Raw genomic sequence first — 13,015 nt, forward strand, 5'->3', positions numbered from 1 at the left:
AACCAGAAATCTAGAAGTTATTCCCCATCTCCAAGTAGACCTCGTAGCTTGCATTGTACATCTTCAAACTACCTCTTCAAGCTCATTCTCTCTCTTTACATTGCCAGAACTACTGCTCTGGTATTGATCTTTACCATCTCTACAAAGGACAAAAAAAAACCCCTAATTTGTTTCCCAGGCTTGGGCCTCAATCAGTTCTTATTACGCTAATGATGAAGATATCCCGTCCTCTCCTTTACACTCTCCCTTTCAAAAACCCCAAACCCTGCAGAATGCTACAAAAATACCCCAATCTTCTTTCTTTTGCAATGTGTTCAAAAGGAATTGGAGATGATTTATAGAGCAATATACAACAGGATTTAAAAAACAGATGAAGAAAGAAAAGAAAGATGTGGTAAAAGAGAGAAAGAAAGATTAAATTGGAGATAAAGATCTACGCCATAAAAACAGGTATAGTTGTTTGCTGAGGCCCCAATCTGCCTGTGTACTTCTTGTCAGCCAAAGCAATGAAGGAAAACTAGTCAGTTGCAAGCTTCATCATATCGGTAGGATAAAAACAAATTAGTTGCTGGTTGTGAGACCTAGGAGAAGTGTCTCCCATGGTAGCCCAGCATCATTCTCAGGCGTCCAAGCCAAAAATCCTACTTACTATTCAATATTCAGGCCTAGTCTTTACTTGTTGTGGAGTCTTCCCTGATCCCACATCCACCCCCACCCACCAGAGTTAATAATTCACTCTTTCTCCCCACTTCAGAACCTTGGACTTGCCTCTCTGTTTGCACAAATAACACGTACTAAGAATGCTTGCCTTCATGCTATACAATGGTCTTATTGAGGGAACAGACTGTGACAAGCTCATCTTTGTATCCCAATCAGTACTTGGATTAGTGGAAACACAGCTGAATGCTTTAATGTCGTACTTGAAGAATAACAGATCTGTGCCTTTTAGTATTCCTTTGTAATCCAAATAGGACTAAGACTGACTTTTGTGAGCTAAATCTCATAGTTTAAAACATAACTTTAGCATTTCCCAGCCCATCTCTGAAGTTCAACGGAATTCAGCTTTCTTTAGTACCAAACATGTACATCAAAAAGAAGTTTATTTATTGGGTTTGTGGGCAGAGGGGAGAAGATAGAAGTAGAGCCAACCAGCCTTTCTTCCAATACCTTGCCCCTGCCCCCAGTGTGGATGGACCCTTGGGTCTCCAAATGCCTCCCAATCAACTGGGCATGGTTTAGGGCAAACGGTTCCCTCCCACTCATGCCAAAGAGTATCAGACAAATAGGGCTGGGTCTCAAAATAACTTTCTCATGAAATGACTGTAACACTGACTGAAACAGCTTTATCTGTAAGCTGAGCTTATACCTGCTAGTGTTCTTCCCCACTTCTGTTTAAATAAGAGCTAACCAAGCTTTCTATTGGTTCCTCCACCTGAGACCATAATAGCAGAAAGGCACTTATATATCTTTGGCTTATTTCTGCCAAAATTCTTAGCAAAAGTGAGGATGTAGTAGCAGATATGATCTCACCACTGAGAGCTCCAGTTCTTCTTCCCTCCTTAGATATATTACATTTCCACTCCCCTCTTTACAGTGAGTAGGTCCATATAACTAGTTCTAACTAGCAGTTTTGTTGGTAAGCTAATTCTCCACCTACTCTTCCCCTGAGATAGTAAACATGTAAGCCTATGTTCAGATGGGGGTGACATATCAAATCAAAGTATCCTGGAATGTTGAGACACTACATAAAAGGTGGCTGCCATGGAATTCACCAAGACTTGCAGAAGATTTTTCAAGAGTAAGAAATACACATTTATTTTATGAAGCCACTGAGATTTCACAGTGCTTGTTACTGCAGCATTGCTTAACCTGCCCTGACTTATACACATGGCTTTTTTAACCACCACCATGGACTCAATCACTTTACCTTAACTTAGGAAGAGAAACTTAAGTCATCAGAACATCCTGCTGGCTGAGTCTTCTCAATAGATACAAAGTTACCATTTCATTCAACATATATTTTGAGCCCAAAACAGATTCACTATCTAAACTGTTTGTTTTTTACTGTGTTTTCAAGAGAAGAAAAAACATCGACATGAAAAGATGGTCAAATTAAAGCTAAAAACTCTTTTGCCGTTTTGATTCCAATCGTCCCAATAGGAAATACCCTTCATATGCCATTACTGATGATAACTATATAATGATTCATAGATTGAGAGATCATAAGAAAGAAAGACACTAAAACCAGGTAGGTGTTCAGGGTCTTGCTGGGAAGTATGCATTTCCCCATGTCATTCATTTGGAAAGATGTGTGATTCTGAGGTAAAAGTGGCAAGTTATTATTTTTTTCAGGGGGAGAATCAGTATTTTTTTTTTTTTTTTTTTACCTTAGGACTCATAGGGAAACAAACCCGAAAGCAGGCTGGAGGGCCTGAAGAGCAATTTAGACATAATGAGATGGTGTGGATGACAAGCTCTCAGTTCCATGCAGTCACAAATGGCTTGTTCACACAGGCAGAGTTGAAGAGGATCAATTTTGTCAGATGGAGCAGTTCAGATGGTAACCTGTACCCCAGGTATATAAATGTTCTGCATAGAAGAGCTGCTGGTCTTTTAATACATTTAATAAACTCTCAGCATGCGGCAGATTCCACACAAAATATGAAAAGTGTTGAAATGAGCTGGATGGCAGAAATTTGTGTTTAACTGTCTCTCTTACTTCCCTAAGGCCTCTTCAAACGGAGGTGTGCATGACTTTCACACTGCCTGCCCAGCATGGGTATTTGCCAATGAGATTGTGCTGAGTATAGCAAACACTAAAAATGAACAATACGAAACAAAACAAAACAAAAGAAAGGAAGAGATTCCTTTTCTAGGAAGGTCCTGAAAAGACAGTCTCCTCAACAATTAAAATCATTAGCCTTTCAATGAAAGAGCTCCTTATAGCTGAAGACATGTCTCAAGACCCTATGGTTTTGATTACTTAAGACCCTCACAGTAATGTATGGGCTCTCACAATCAGACACTTATGTAGAATGAGTAATGATTTATGTAATGGAGTTAGAACTGGGGATGTTACTTGTCATGCCTGTACATGATTAATTTAATTTTTGTCTGAAATAACAGTTTCCAGGAGCTAGCAAACCAATATCTCTACATTTTAGGCCTTTAGGCTTATTATATTTCCCTGAGTTAAGATAACTGTATCTAACCTCAAAAATCTGGAGTCAAGATGCTCAACTACCCATAATAACTGCTAAAACATACTGAACACTTACTTTATGTCAAGCTTAACTCTAGGTACTTTCTATGTACCAATTCTTCTAATCCTTCACAAAACCCTATGAGGAACCCATTTTACAGATGAGAAAACTGAGGCATGGATGGGATACATTTCCCCAGGGCACACTGTTAATAAATGGTAGGAGTGGGATTCAATTCTAGTCAGTCTGGTTCCAGACCCTGTCCTTCTAGCTTCTGTGCAATAACAAATAGTCTTCAGAGTATTTAAGTTCACAGGAGGCTTCACCCATAATATACCCCATTTACAGATAATGAAACTGAGGGCTCGAGAAAGATTTAGAATTTGTTGAAACCTCCTGAAAGGCAGAGCGAGAACACACACCTGGGTCCTGGAATTCTAAAGCCCATAGACTCCAGTTAATTTACATCACTCCACTTGATAGCGGTGTATTTTATTTTAAGATAGACTGCGAACAACTCTTAAAGGTGCATTTTTAAATCAAATACTATTTAGCAATTGAAATAGATGAAAATGATGTAGGATGGGAGAGAAGCACAAAGACAGACATCTTAAAAAAGGGTTTAGTAGGATACGGTGCTGATTCTAGTACCTTGTTCACAGTATCAGCTCAGGAACATGACACCCTCTACATCCTACTGAGAAGAAACACACCCCTGCTCCTTGCTGTTTTCCTCCCCACCTGGGGAGCCAGCTTGGTAAGTGCTCACTCAGGGACTAGATGAATACCAATGGCAGAAAAGTGCTCAACAAAGCATTGCCTTTTTGTGAGCTTTGTCTCTTTTTCAGGGTTACTGAATGTGCAATGACATAATGGATGGGAAAGTATTTTATAAAGTACAGAGTGCAAGGTAATATAAAGTGCTGCTCTCCACTGTTTCTTGAAGATGATGACCACAGGCAGTCAACTGTGTAAGATGTACATTATTGCAGACCTTCAGCTTCCCTCACGAGATAGCGGAAGTCCATGACAATTGAGGGAGTCCCAATGTGTGACTGCCAAATTATTCTGTCAACTACAATCCACAAAGCCATTTTCTGAAGTCCACAGACGTAGATACTTTGGAGACTCAATTCATGCAGGGAAGATGAGATTTGGTGGCTGAACACAGAATACAGAGACAAGGAAAACCCATACTCAGGTTCCTGTTGGGAAATTAGATCCTTAAGGAAACTTCCTCGATGGTCAGGTGGGTTACAAATTTCCCTTCTTGTCATAAATGTAGGTGTTGTACCTTCTCAAGTATACGGGCAGAATCAGAAGGTCTCTAGGGAATGAATGGATGGATGAATAAAGCAGCATATGCTTTATGCTATTGAAAAAGTACCATTGAAGAGGCAAGGACACAAGATATGTTCCCAAAATGTTTAAACAATGGTAAGTTGTTGAAAAAAGCGTAAGACCTGAGACATCCCTATAAAAAAATTTGCCCATGGTTGATGTTACACACAAAATGAGAACTAAAACAAATGTTGAATTCTGGGTTAAGAACTAGGGAATAGCTTAGAAATATTAGCATTATATGATTCTTCACAACAACAATATTATTAGCTTATTGATCACAGAGAGGTTATGAAACTTGCTTAAAGTCACACAGCAAGTAAGTGGTGGAGCCAAGTTTAAAGTCTGATCTGGAATAAGACCCTGGTCTTGGAATGCTATCACTCCACCTTTTCCCACCTGCAAGTTTAATTGCCCCAATAAACACATTTTTATGAAGGTACTATTATAATTTCTATTTCACAAATGAAAAAAAAAAATTGAGGATTAAAGTGGTTTCAATAGCGCACCCAGGACTACACAGCTAATATAGATCCTAATAAATATAAGCATCAATGTATCCATACACACTTATGTATATATATGTGTATCCTGGATAATTTCACCATTTTTTTTCTTAGTCATATTTCTCTAATGGCTCTACATGACCTATTGGATAAAATGGAACTACTTCATGAGACAGGTAGGACACTTAATGATCTAGTCCCTATAAGTTGGATAAAAAGGGATTAATTAATGAGAGAACACAGTCACCACATGGCAGATAACTTTGGGTTATTTCCCTATGGAAGGGATCTTCTTTCTAACACGTTCTGCAGAAAGGTTGCAGTCTGCCCTGCTTGTGCCCCTAGAAAGGCCTCTTTCTAACTGGAATGATGCATCATGCCAACAGACTCTTCATCCTACAAGCTAAGTGTGCCACCTCTGTGTTCTACAGACTTGGTTCCATCAGTATGCTCTGATAGAGATCTGGAAGGGCCAGATAGATTCCCTGAGGTAAAAGGAGTCATTTCTGGATTGAAGTTCTAAGAATGGAATCCCCCTACCCACACTGCCACTTGTTTTGTAACACTGCTGAATATCTCACTGTGGTTACAGCCCCTTTATTTCCTCTAAACATATTTCTGTGTTACCCATTTGCCATTTGCCTACTGGAAACCCTCTGCAGTAGATTGCATCAATACTCAGGCTTCTTTATCTTTCCCCTATAAAAGGATTGCAGCAACATGCCCTTGTTATTCCTCATGGGAAGAGTACATTCCCCCACCCTACTGGTATTGCACTTGACCCTGTAGCTTGCTTTGGCAGATGTGACAAATCTGCCAAAAAGAAACTTTCAATTTGATTGTGTATTTATGCTTCTCTGCCCTCTGTCATGAGAAAGACATGTGCTAGAGAGGGGTCATTGAGACTTGGTCCTGGAATGTGGAGCAGATCTAAATTCACAGTGGAGAGAAATACCACAGCAGATAACCCAAAGCCACCAACATGTAAAGTGAGCAAGAAAAAATACTTGTTGTAAGCTATTGGGATTTTGAGTTTATTTGCTATATAACCTCACATAGCAAACATTAATTAATATAGATGACTTCCCACATCTTATAAACTTTTTTAACAATTCAACCAGCCCCTCCATCATCTGATCTGTCTTCTTCTCCAGCTTCCATCACTCTGCTTCACCCCTAGTGTGCTACCATTTTCAAGATGTATATGTTGCCTTGCCTGTCTTTAGCAAGTTTGGAACATTGCCCGTACACATTATCATCTGATTAACTCTTAGTCCACACCTCTTTGGTAGCCTCCACTAGCCCCTTACAAGCAGACTTAGATATTCCACCTCTACACTTGCATGATATCTTGTGCTGTCTTGAATATTCAACCAGCATTTATTGTGCTAAGCACTGAGTCTATAATGGGAACAGGATGATAACTTTCTTTCTTAGTAAAGTATGTGATCTAACAGTAATCATCAAACTGATCTCACCATGGGAAATCAGCTGTTAATATATGTCTACTTCCTACACTAAACAACAAGCTACTCAGTGGGAGCAAGGACTAAGCAGGGTATTCCAGAGTGGCTTAATTGTTTTCACATACTATGCCTTCAGTTCTACTTATTGAATGAATGAAGAAATGGATGACTAAACAAGCATACACATAAACATATGGGTAAATAAGTAATCAATCTAGCAAACAAACAAATAAGCATGTTCTACCATAAATTAGTATTGCAGATTTGGGGAATGTCATGAGATATCACTAAGTCTCCCTTTCCTTATTCAAAAAAACATGGAAGTTAATTTATATAATGATTTTTTTTTTACAAATACAAACGTGAAGAAAAAATCTTGCAAAACAAGCTAGCTTATCTCTAAAACTACTTTATCAAGAAAAAACAAAATGAGGAGAAACTTTTACCTTGCTCACCTGATCAAGTGAACAGGCTTGCACATATAGAAAATTCTAGTTATTATTATTTCACAGTGCTGTGATATCTTAGTGCTAAAGCCTTCACCAAAACCCCAAAAGCGACAATCTTCAATTTTCAATGGTGCTTTAAAGTTTACAGCTGGATCTATTTATTCCACTGTATTTACCAGCATTTTATGGTTTATTTATCACTGTCTAAGAAAATACATAGTTCCATTTTATTTTTCCCAGCTTCTCTACTGAAACTAAAGGAATATTATTCCAGAACCCTTTGAGCTATAATAAACATTAAAAGATTCAAGCACAAACTCAAATGTTTATGTTATTTTGGCTGCTGGGGTTTTGTTTTTGTCACTGATTGATTGATAAGTTGATGTCTTCAGAGTTTTCTTGAAAAACCTTCTGAAAAAAAATTTAAAGTTTATCTTAAAAACAATCTGCCAGAGGTGCCTGGGTGGCTCAGTGGGTTAAGCATCTGACTGCAGCTCAGGTCATGATCTCTGGGTCCGGGATTGAACCTCTCTGCTTGGGCAAGGAGCCTGCTTCTCCCTCTCCCCCTGCCCCTCCTTCCACTCACGCATGTGCATGAGTGTGTTCTTGCTCTCTCTCAAATAAATAAATAAGTAAAATCTTTAAAAAAACCAATCTGCCATAGTGAGACAATTTCACATTTATAATCTGAATTATATAACCACTTTCTTCTAATGGCTGCAGCTGGTAATCAATAGTTACGGTATCTTTGGGAATTAAGGGGATAAAGAAAACAATTATATTCTTTGCATCAACAGTTTCTACTATTTTACAAGCTGGATACTTCTAAATTTATTCAATCTAATGGTGACATAATTTAAATGTAATCAATGCACACGCACGCACATACGCGCCCGTGCGCGTGCGCGCACACAGACAGACACACACACACACACACACACACACACACACACACACACACACACACCCTTTAATTCAAGTTCCCAATAACGGGAAGAGAAGGCAGAGAAGGTTAGAACACCATCTCCATCTCTTGTCAGATAGAGACTATCATGCTGAACTTGAACTTGAATTTGAAAATATACTTTACAAAGAGAATATCATGGGCTCTAATTTTTCCAGAAATGTTACTAAACATTTAAAGGTCCAGTGTTGTGAGATTTTACAGAACTAAAATCTAAATAGAATCAAGTTAATTAAGGAAATATGGGTTGATGTCACTTATAACAAAAAATATTTTATATAACAAAAGTATGTTTTCCATAACAAAACCCTTTCTTAAGTCCATGCCTGAAATGGCTCCAGTTAGCCAAAAAATATATCTTTTCACCTCCTAAAAACATGAGTAAAATGAAAGCAGAGGAACTTAAAAAAGACTTTACTGTACAACCAACACAGAAGAACCCACAGTAGCTGAGAGAGCTCAGAAGTTTGGATATGGACAGACATTGGAAGAGTGCTAACCAGTGTGGCAACATGGAGACAGCTTTGACCTAATTGCTTGTCCTGAAAATACATTTAAGAATAGAGCAAGTTTGTCCTACAGAAACCCTGGGAGTATCAGTATTTAAGGCTTCAGGAGATGTGGAAATTAGAGATGAGGCAGCCTCTGATGACATGAAAATTGGCTGAAATTCTATATTCCTGGTATTTAAACCCCAGTGATACCACTCTGACACTACTAAACCAGGCAAGAGTAGGCCCCACACATATACACTAAACACATCTTTGTAAATTTTTTGTTTCTTTATTAAACTCTTCAAACTACCCTATTAGATCATAAGATCTGGTGCGGTCATAAGACCTTGACAAGATACTGTAATTGGTACTGAGTGGGGTCAAGAACCAAACCTTCAAGATGAGATTCTGGGATGGAGTTGCTCATACATTCAAGGAATGCAGATTCCTCTTTGCTGGAGGAAATAGAAAAGAAATCATCTGGGGATGTGTTAGAATCACAATTACTCAATTTATTACCAGTGGTAGCTTGGGATGAACTACAGGTGGAAGATGAGGCACTGGGAGATCAAGTGGCTATGAACTAAGGGAATTTAGTTTCCCCACTAAGGAAATTTAATTTGCCCACTAAGGGAACATCAGATCACCCTAGAGAGCAAACATGAGGAGAACAAAAAATTAAAGGCTATGAGCCTGTGGAGAAGGCTTCCTTGGTAGTTCTCAAGGTGTCCCTCATGTCTACTGATAACAGGGCAGATATGACTAATTGATCACACAGTCCATAAAGATGAAATAGACTGGTAGTCTATTAAGGTTCTGACTGACATATATTGGCAGAAATAGTCTTGGCTGCCTGAGAAGAAAACTAACTCAAGTTATCATGGTAGAAATCCTGTTTTCAGACCTAAATCACAGATCCCCCCCACCCATCCCCTCAAATGAGAGGAAGGTCTATCTGCTTGTGAATCTTACAGCCTGACCAAAAATGTACTCTTTCTCCAAGTTTTCAGACTGATTTGTAGCCACTTTCCAGGGCAATTGTACTCTGGAAAAAGGCAAACAGCCCTCCTTTCTGGGAGTTATTAGATATTGGCTATGAATTTATGCTAATCCCTGGAGAAACTCAATACTCTAAGAAGGGATTTATGGAAATCTGGCGATAGACGGAAACCCGGCCCAAACCCATCTAACAGTGGATCCAGGGTAACCATGAACATTCCTCAGATTATTTCCCTATTCACCAGAAATGAAGTATACTTAGTAAATGGGCAGAATCCACATTAGATCTCAGGCCCATGAAATAAGGATATTATGTTAGGAATGGCCAAATATAAGCCAATTAATCCCCCCTCCACTTCTTGGGGATTTGCAGATTAGTGTCACCATTGAAGACCAGAGTGCTGTGGGGGGGTGGGGTAATTGTTCATACATATGCTCATTCAATTCATCAGTGAAAAACCCAGGGAATACACCCTCAATATTTTCTCTCCTTTGTCTCACCATATTCCTATTTCATATTGTTTATTTGTTACCTATAGGAGATGGGTATCTGAGTGTTTGTTTTATTATTCTCTATACTCTAAAAGTAGTCCATGTTTTAAATTTCTCCATACTCTTAAAATAATGAAACAACATATTTTAAAAAATAAATAAGAATATTGGAACCTTAGCAAATTTGTGATTCTAAGGAAAACAAGTGAAAAAGTATAAAAATAAAATAAAATAAAATCATAGTACACTACTCAGCTAAGTCATACGTAGTCAAAACTGTATAACTACTATTGTTTTCTCGCCAACATATGTTTAAATATACCAGGGGTACTGTGGGAAAGAGACAAAAGCACAGCAGGAAAAAAGTTGTGCTACAGATGGGGAAACTGAATTGAAGCATAGAGAGATGAACTGCCCAAGGTTATGCAGCTCAGTGAGGTTAGAGCTAGGCTTCCAACCCAGGCAATCTACTCTTGCCTGATACCGAACAGACACAGGTAAAATTGTGTGCAAGGGCGTGCAAATATTTGTTCTTCAACACCACTGTACAGGAAATCTGGGAAGAAGTCAGATTTAAGATTTTGTATAGATGACTAACACTTTGAAAGCTAAGTTACTAATAATATTTATTCTGGGAACATTATTTTCAGCTCTTGGTGGATTATTTCAAGGAGAGGAAGTGAAGTTCTTATTACAAATTATACCATCAAGTGGTAGTTATTACAGGGGTTCTCTTTAATTTGTTTTGTTTGGGTTCTTATTTTGGTCTCTGATTTGAGTATTTATTTTTACTTTCTTTCCCGAATGGACTGGTTCTCTTCAGCAATGCTAGCTGATATTCCTTGGAACACTAGAAACATTCCAACTGAAAATTTGATATGCTTGTATTTTAGAACAGGAAGCATACACATGCAAAGACAAGAACTGAAGTGAGGGAAATCACTTGTTTCACCATGGTCACAATTAAGACTGTGGTTAGTGGTCCCTTAATTATAATTACATTTTCTCTAAGGTTTATAGAGATTGACAAATTATCAAAGCCAAAGAGCTCAGGTCAATGCAGTCCCATTACAAAAGGTGAGAATAGAAATAAAGTGACTATTCTATTAGGAGGAAAACAGAATGCTGTAAAGTCCTTGGTAACTGAAACTTGTTATCACTAGCATGGAAATGGGGCAATTTTATTTTCTTTTTGGTAAACAGTTTTAGACGTTGAAGATATCCTGATGGAATATAACCCGGGTGATCTTCATTTATGCATCCCTCCACCTTACCACTTTTTCCTCTCTCTCTTGTCTTCCTCTGCCTCAGTAATTCCAAGGAATCTCAGAGGGAAGAAACAATAACATATAATAACATAAGTAATGTAGTGCTACATAGACATAAACTTTCTATCCAAAGCAATGACAGGGTGAAGGGAAGATATAAAATGATTCCAAACTGAAGTGATTTGCTTAAAAAAATTCTTTCTATACTTCATGTTCTCTGCTCAGTTTACATCCTCAGCTATTTCTAATCCAACCATGTCTAGATAATCTGCATACTCTTAATTCGGTTGACTTCTTATGTGGTGTACGTGGACACAAAACTCTTTGGATTTTTTCTTTCAGTGTTCAGAATCAGTGCAAAGTACTATGGCAGGGATAACATACCCACATCTCTACAGAGAAAAAGCAGAAAATGGAAATAAGCAAAGCAAATTTGGCGTTAGAAAAACACACGATGGTGAATAGCACTGGACCCTCCACCTCAGTGTTCAGGGAACATGATGGTGGGCTGGGGACTGGCATGGAGTATGCACAGCATCTCTGAAGGGGCTGCCTCATCCTCCTCCACCCGAGTGTTACCAGAGCTCCTGATTCTTTTTTTTTTTTTTAAGGTTTTATTTATTTATTTCAGAGGGGGAGAGAGAGAGGAAGAGAGAGGGAGGATGAGTGGGGGGAGGGGCAGAGAGAGAAGCAGACTCCCCTCTGAGCAGGGAGCCTGACACGGGGCTCAATCCCAGGACCCTGGGATCATGACCTGAGCCAAAGGCAGACGCTTAACCGACTGAGCCACCACGGTGCCCCAGATCTCCTGATTCTTAAGAAAAGTCAGAAGATCTGATTGTTACATAAAATCTGTTGTTTAAATGCTACATTGTGTTCAATCTTCTTAAAATAACACATGAGCCATAAAGAAAAACATGTGGAGTTCCCTAATTGAGCTTACAGGGCACAGGCTTGTGACCTCTACATGAAAACAAATTTACCACATTGAACAACAAACTACATATCTAATTCAAAAGCCAGATAAAATGACAGAACTCCTGGAGATTTGAGAAAACATCACTTTCTGTTCCATAAGTTTACCTTTGAGGAAATTGAGGCCCCACCATTTTGCAGCCAGGTAAGAACAAATGCAGTACAAGAATCTGCATGAACTGGCCCATGAACCAGACATCAAAGTAAACATATTTATTTGGCATTTCCTTCTTTAATAGCCCCCCTCTCCTTGATCATCTTTAATATCCAGAGGAACTCAATGTTTATTCCTCTAGAAAAAATTGGATCTCAACGCTGGACTCAAAGGCTGTGTAATAGTAGGTTTGTGAAGCTATTCTGCTCCCCCTACCCCCCGGGCACCACAGTCTTTATTGGTGGTCTGATGGAGCCCATCCAGTGCAGATATCTGACATAATATCATCGTAGGGATTCTTCACAGAAAGCTTTTTAGACACTGTCAGTGTTGCTTCTGAGCTTAAGAATGCAAAGGCCAGGACCAATGACAGGAGTCCTCAATGATCCAGCTACTACTACTATGACACTTCTGAAGGAAAGGAGTAGCAAGGACACTCCAGGTGAACACACACCATTTATTCCTACCTACTGCTTCAAAACAAATCTATCTCTGCTCTCCTTATTCTGATGAGCTAGCCTCCCCCAAAGACGTCTTTTCTCTTGAAAAGAAAGCATTCTAGCTGCCACCATGGCCTTTTCCCCAAGGCCCTACTCTACTTCTGAACTGACTTTCTAGCCAACATGGTGTCATCTCTCAACACATCTCTCTGGAGATGATTACATTTGCCAATGGACATGCAGACGCTAAGGCCACCACATTTT

Source organism: Zalophus californianus, chromosome 1, assembly GCF_009762305.2.
Source record: "Zalophus californianus isolate mZalCal1 chromosome 1, mZalCal1.pri.v2, whole genome shotgun sequence".
Classification (NCBI taxonomy): Eukaryota; Metazoa; Chordata; class Mammalia; order Carnivora; family Otariidae; genus Zalophus; species Zalophus californianus.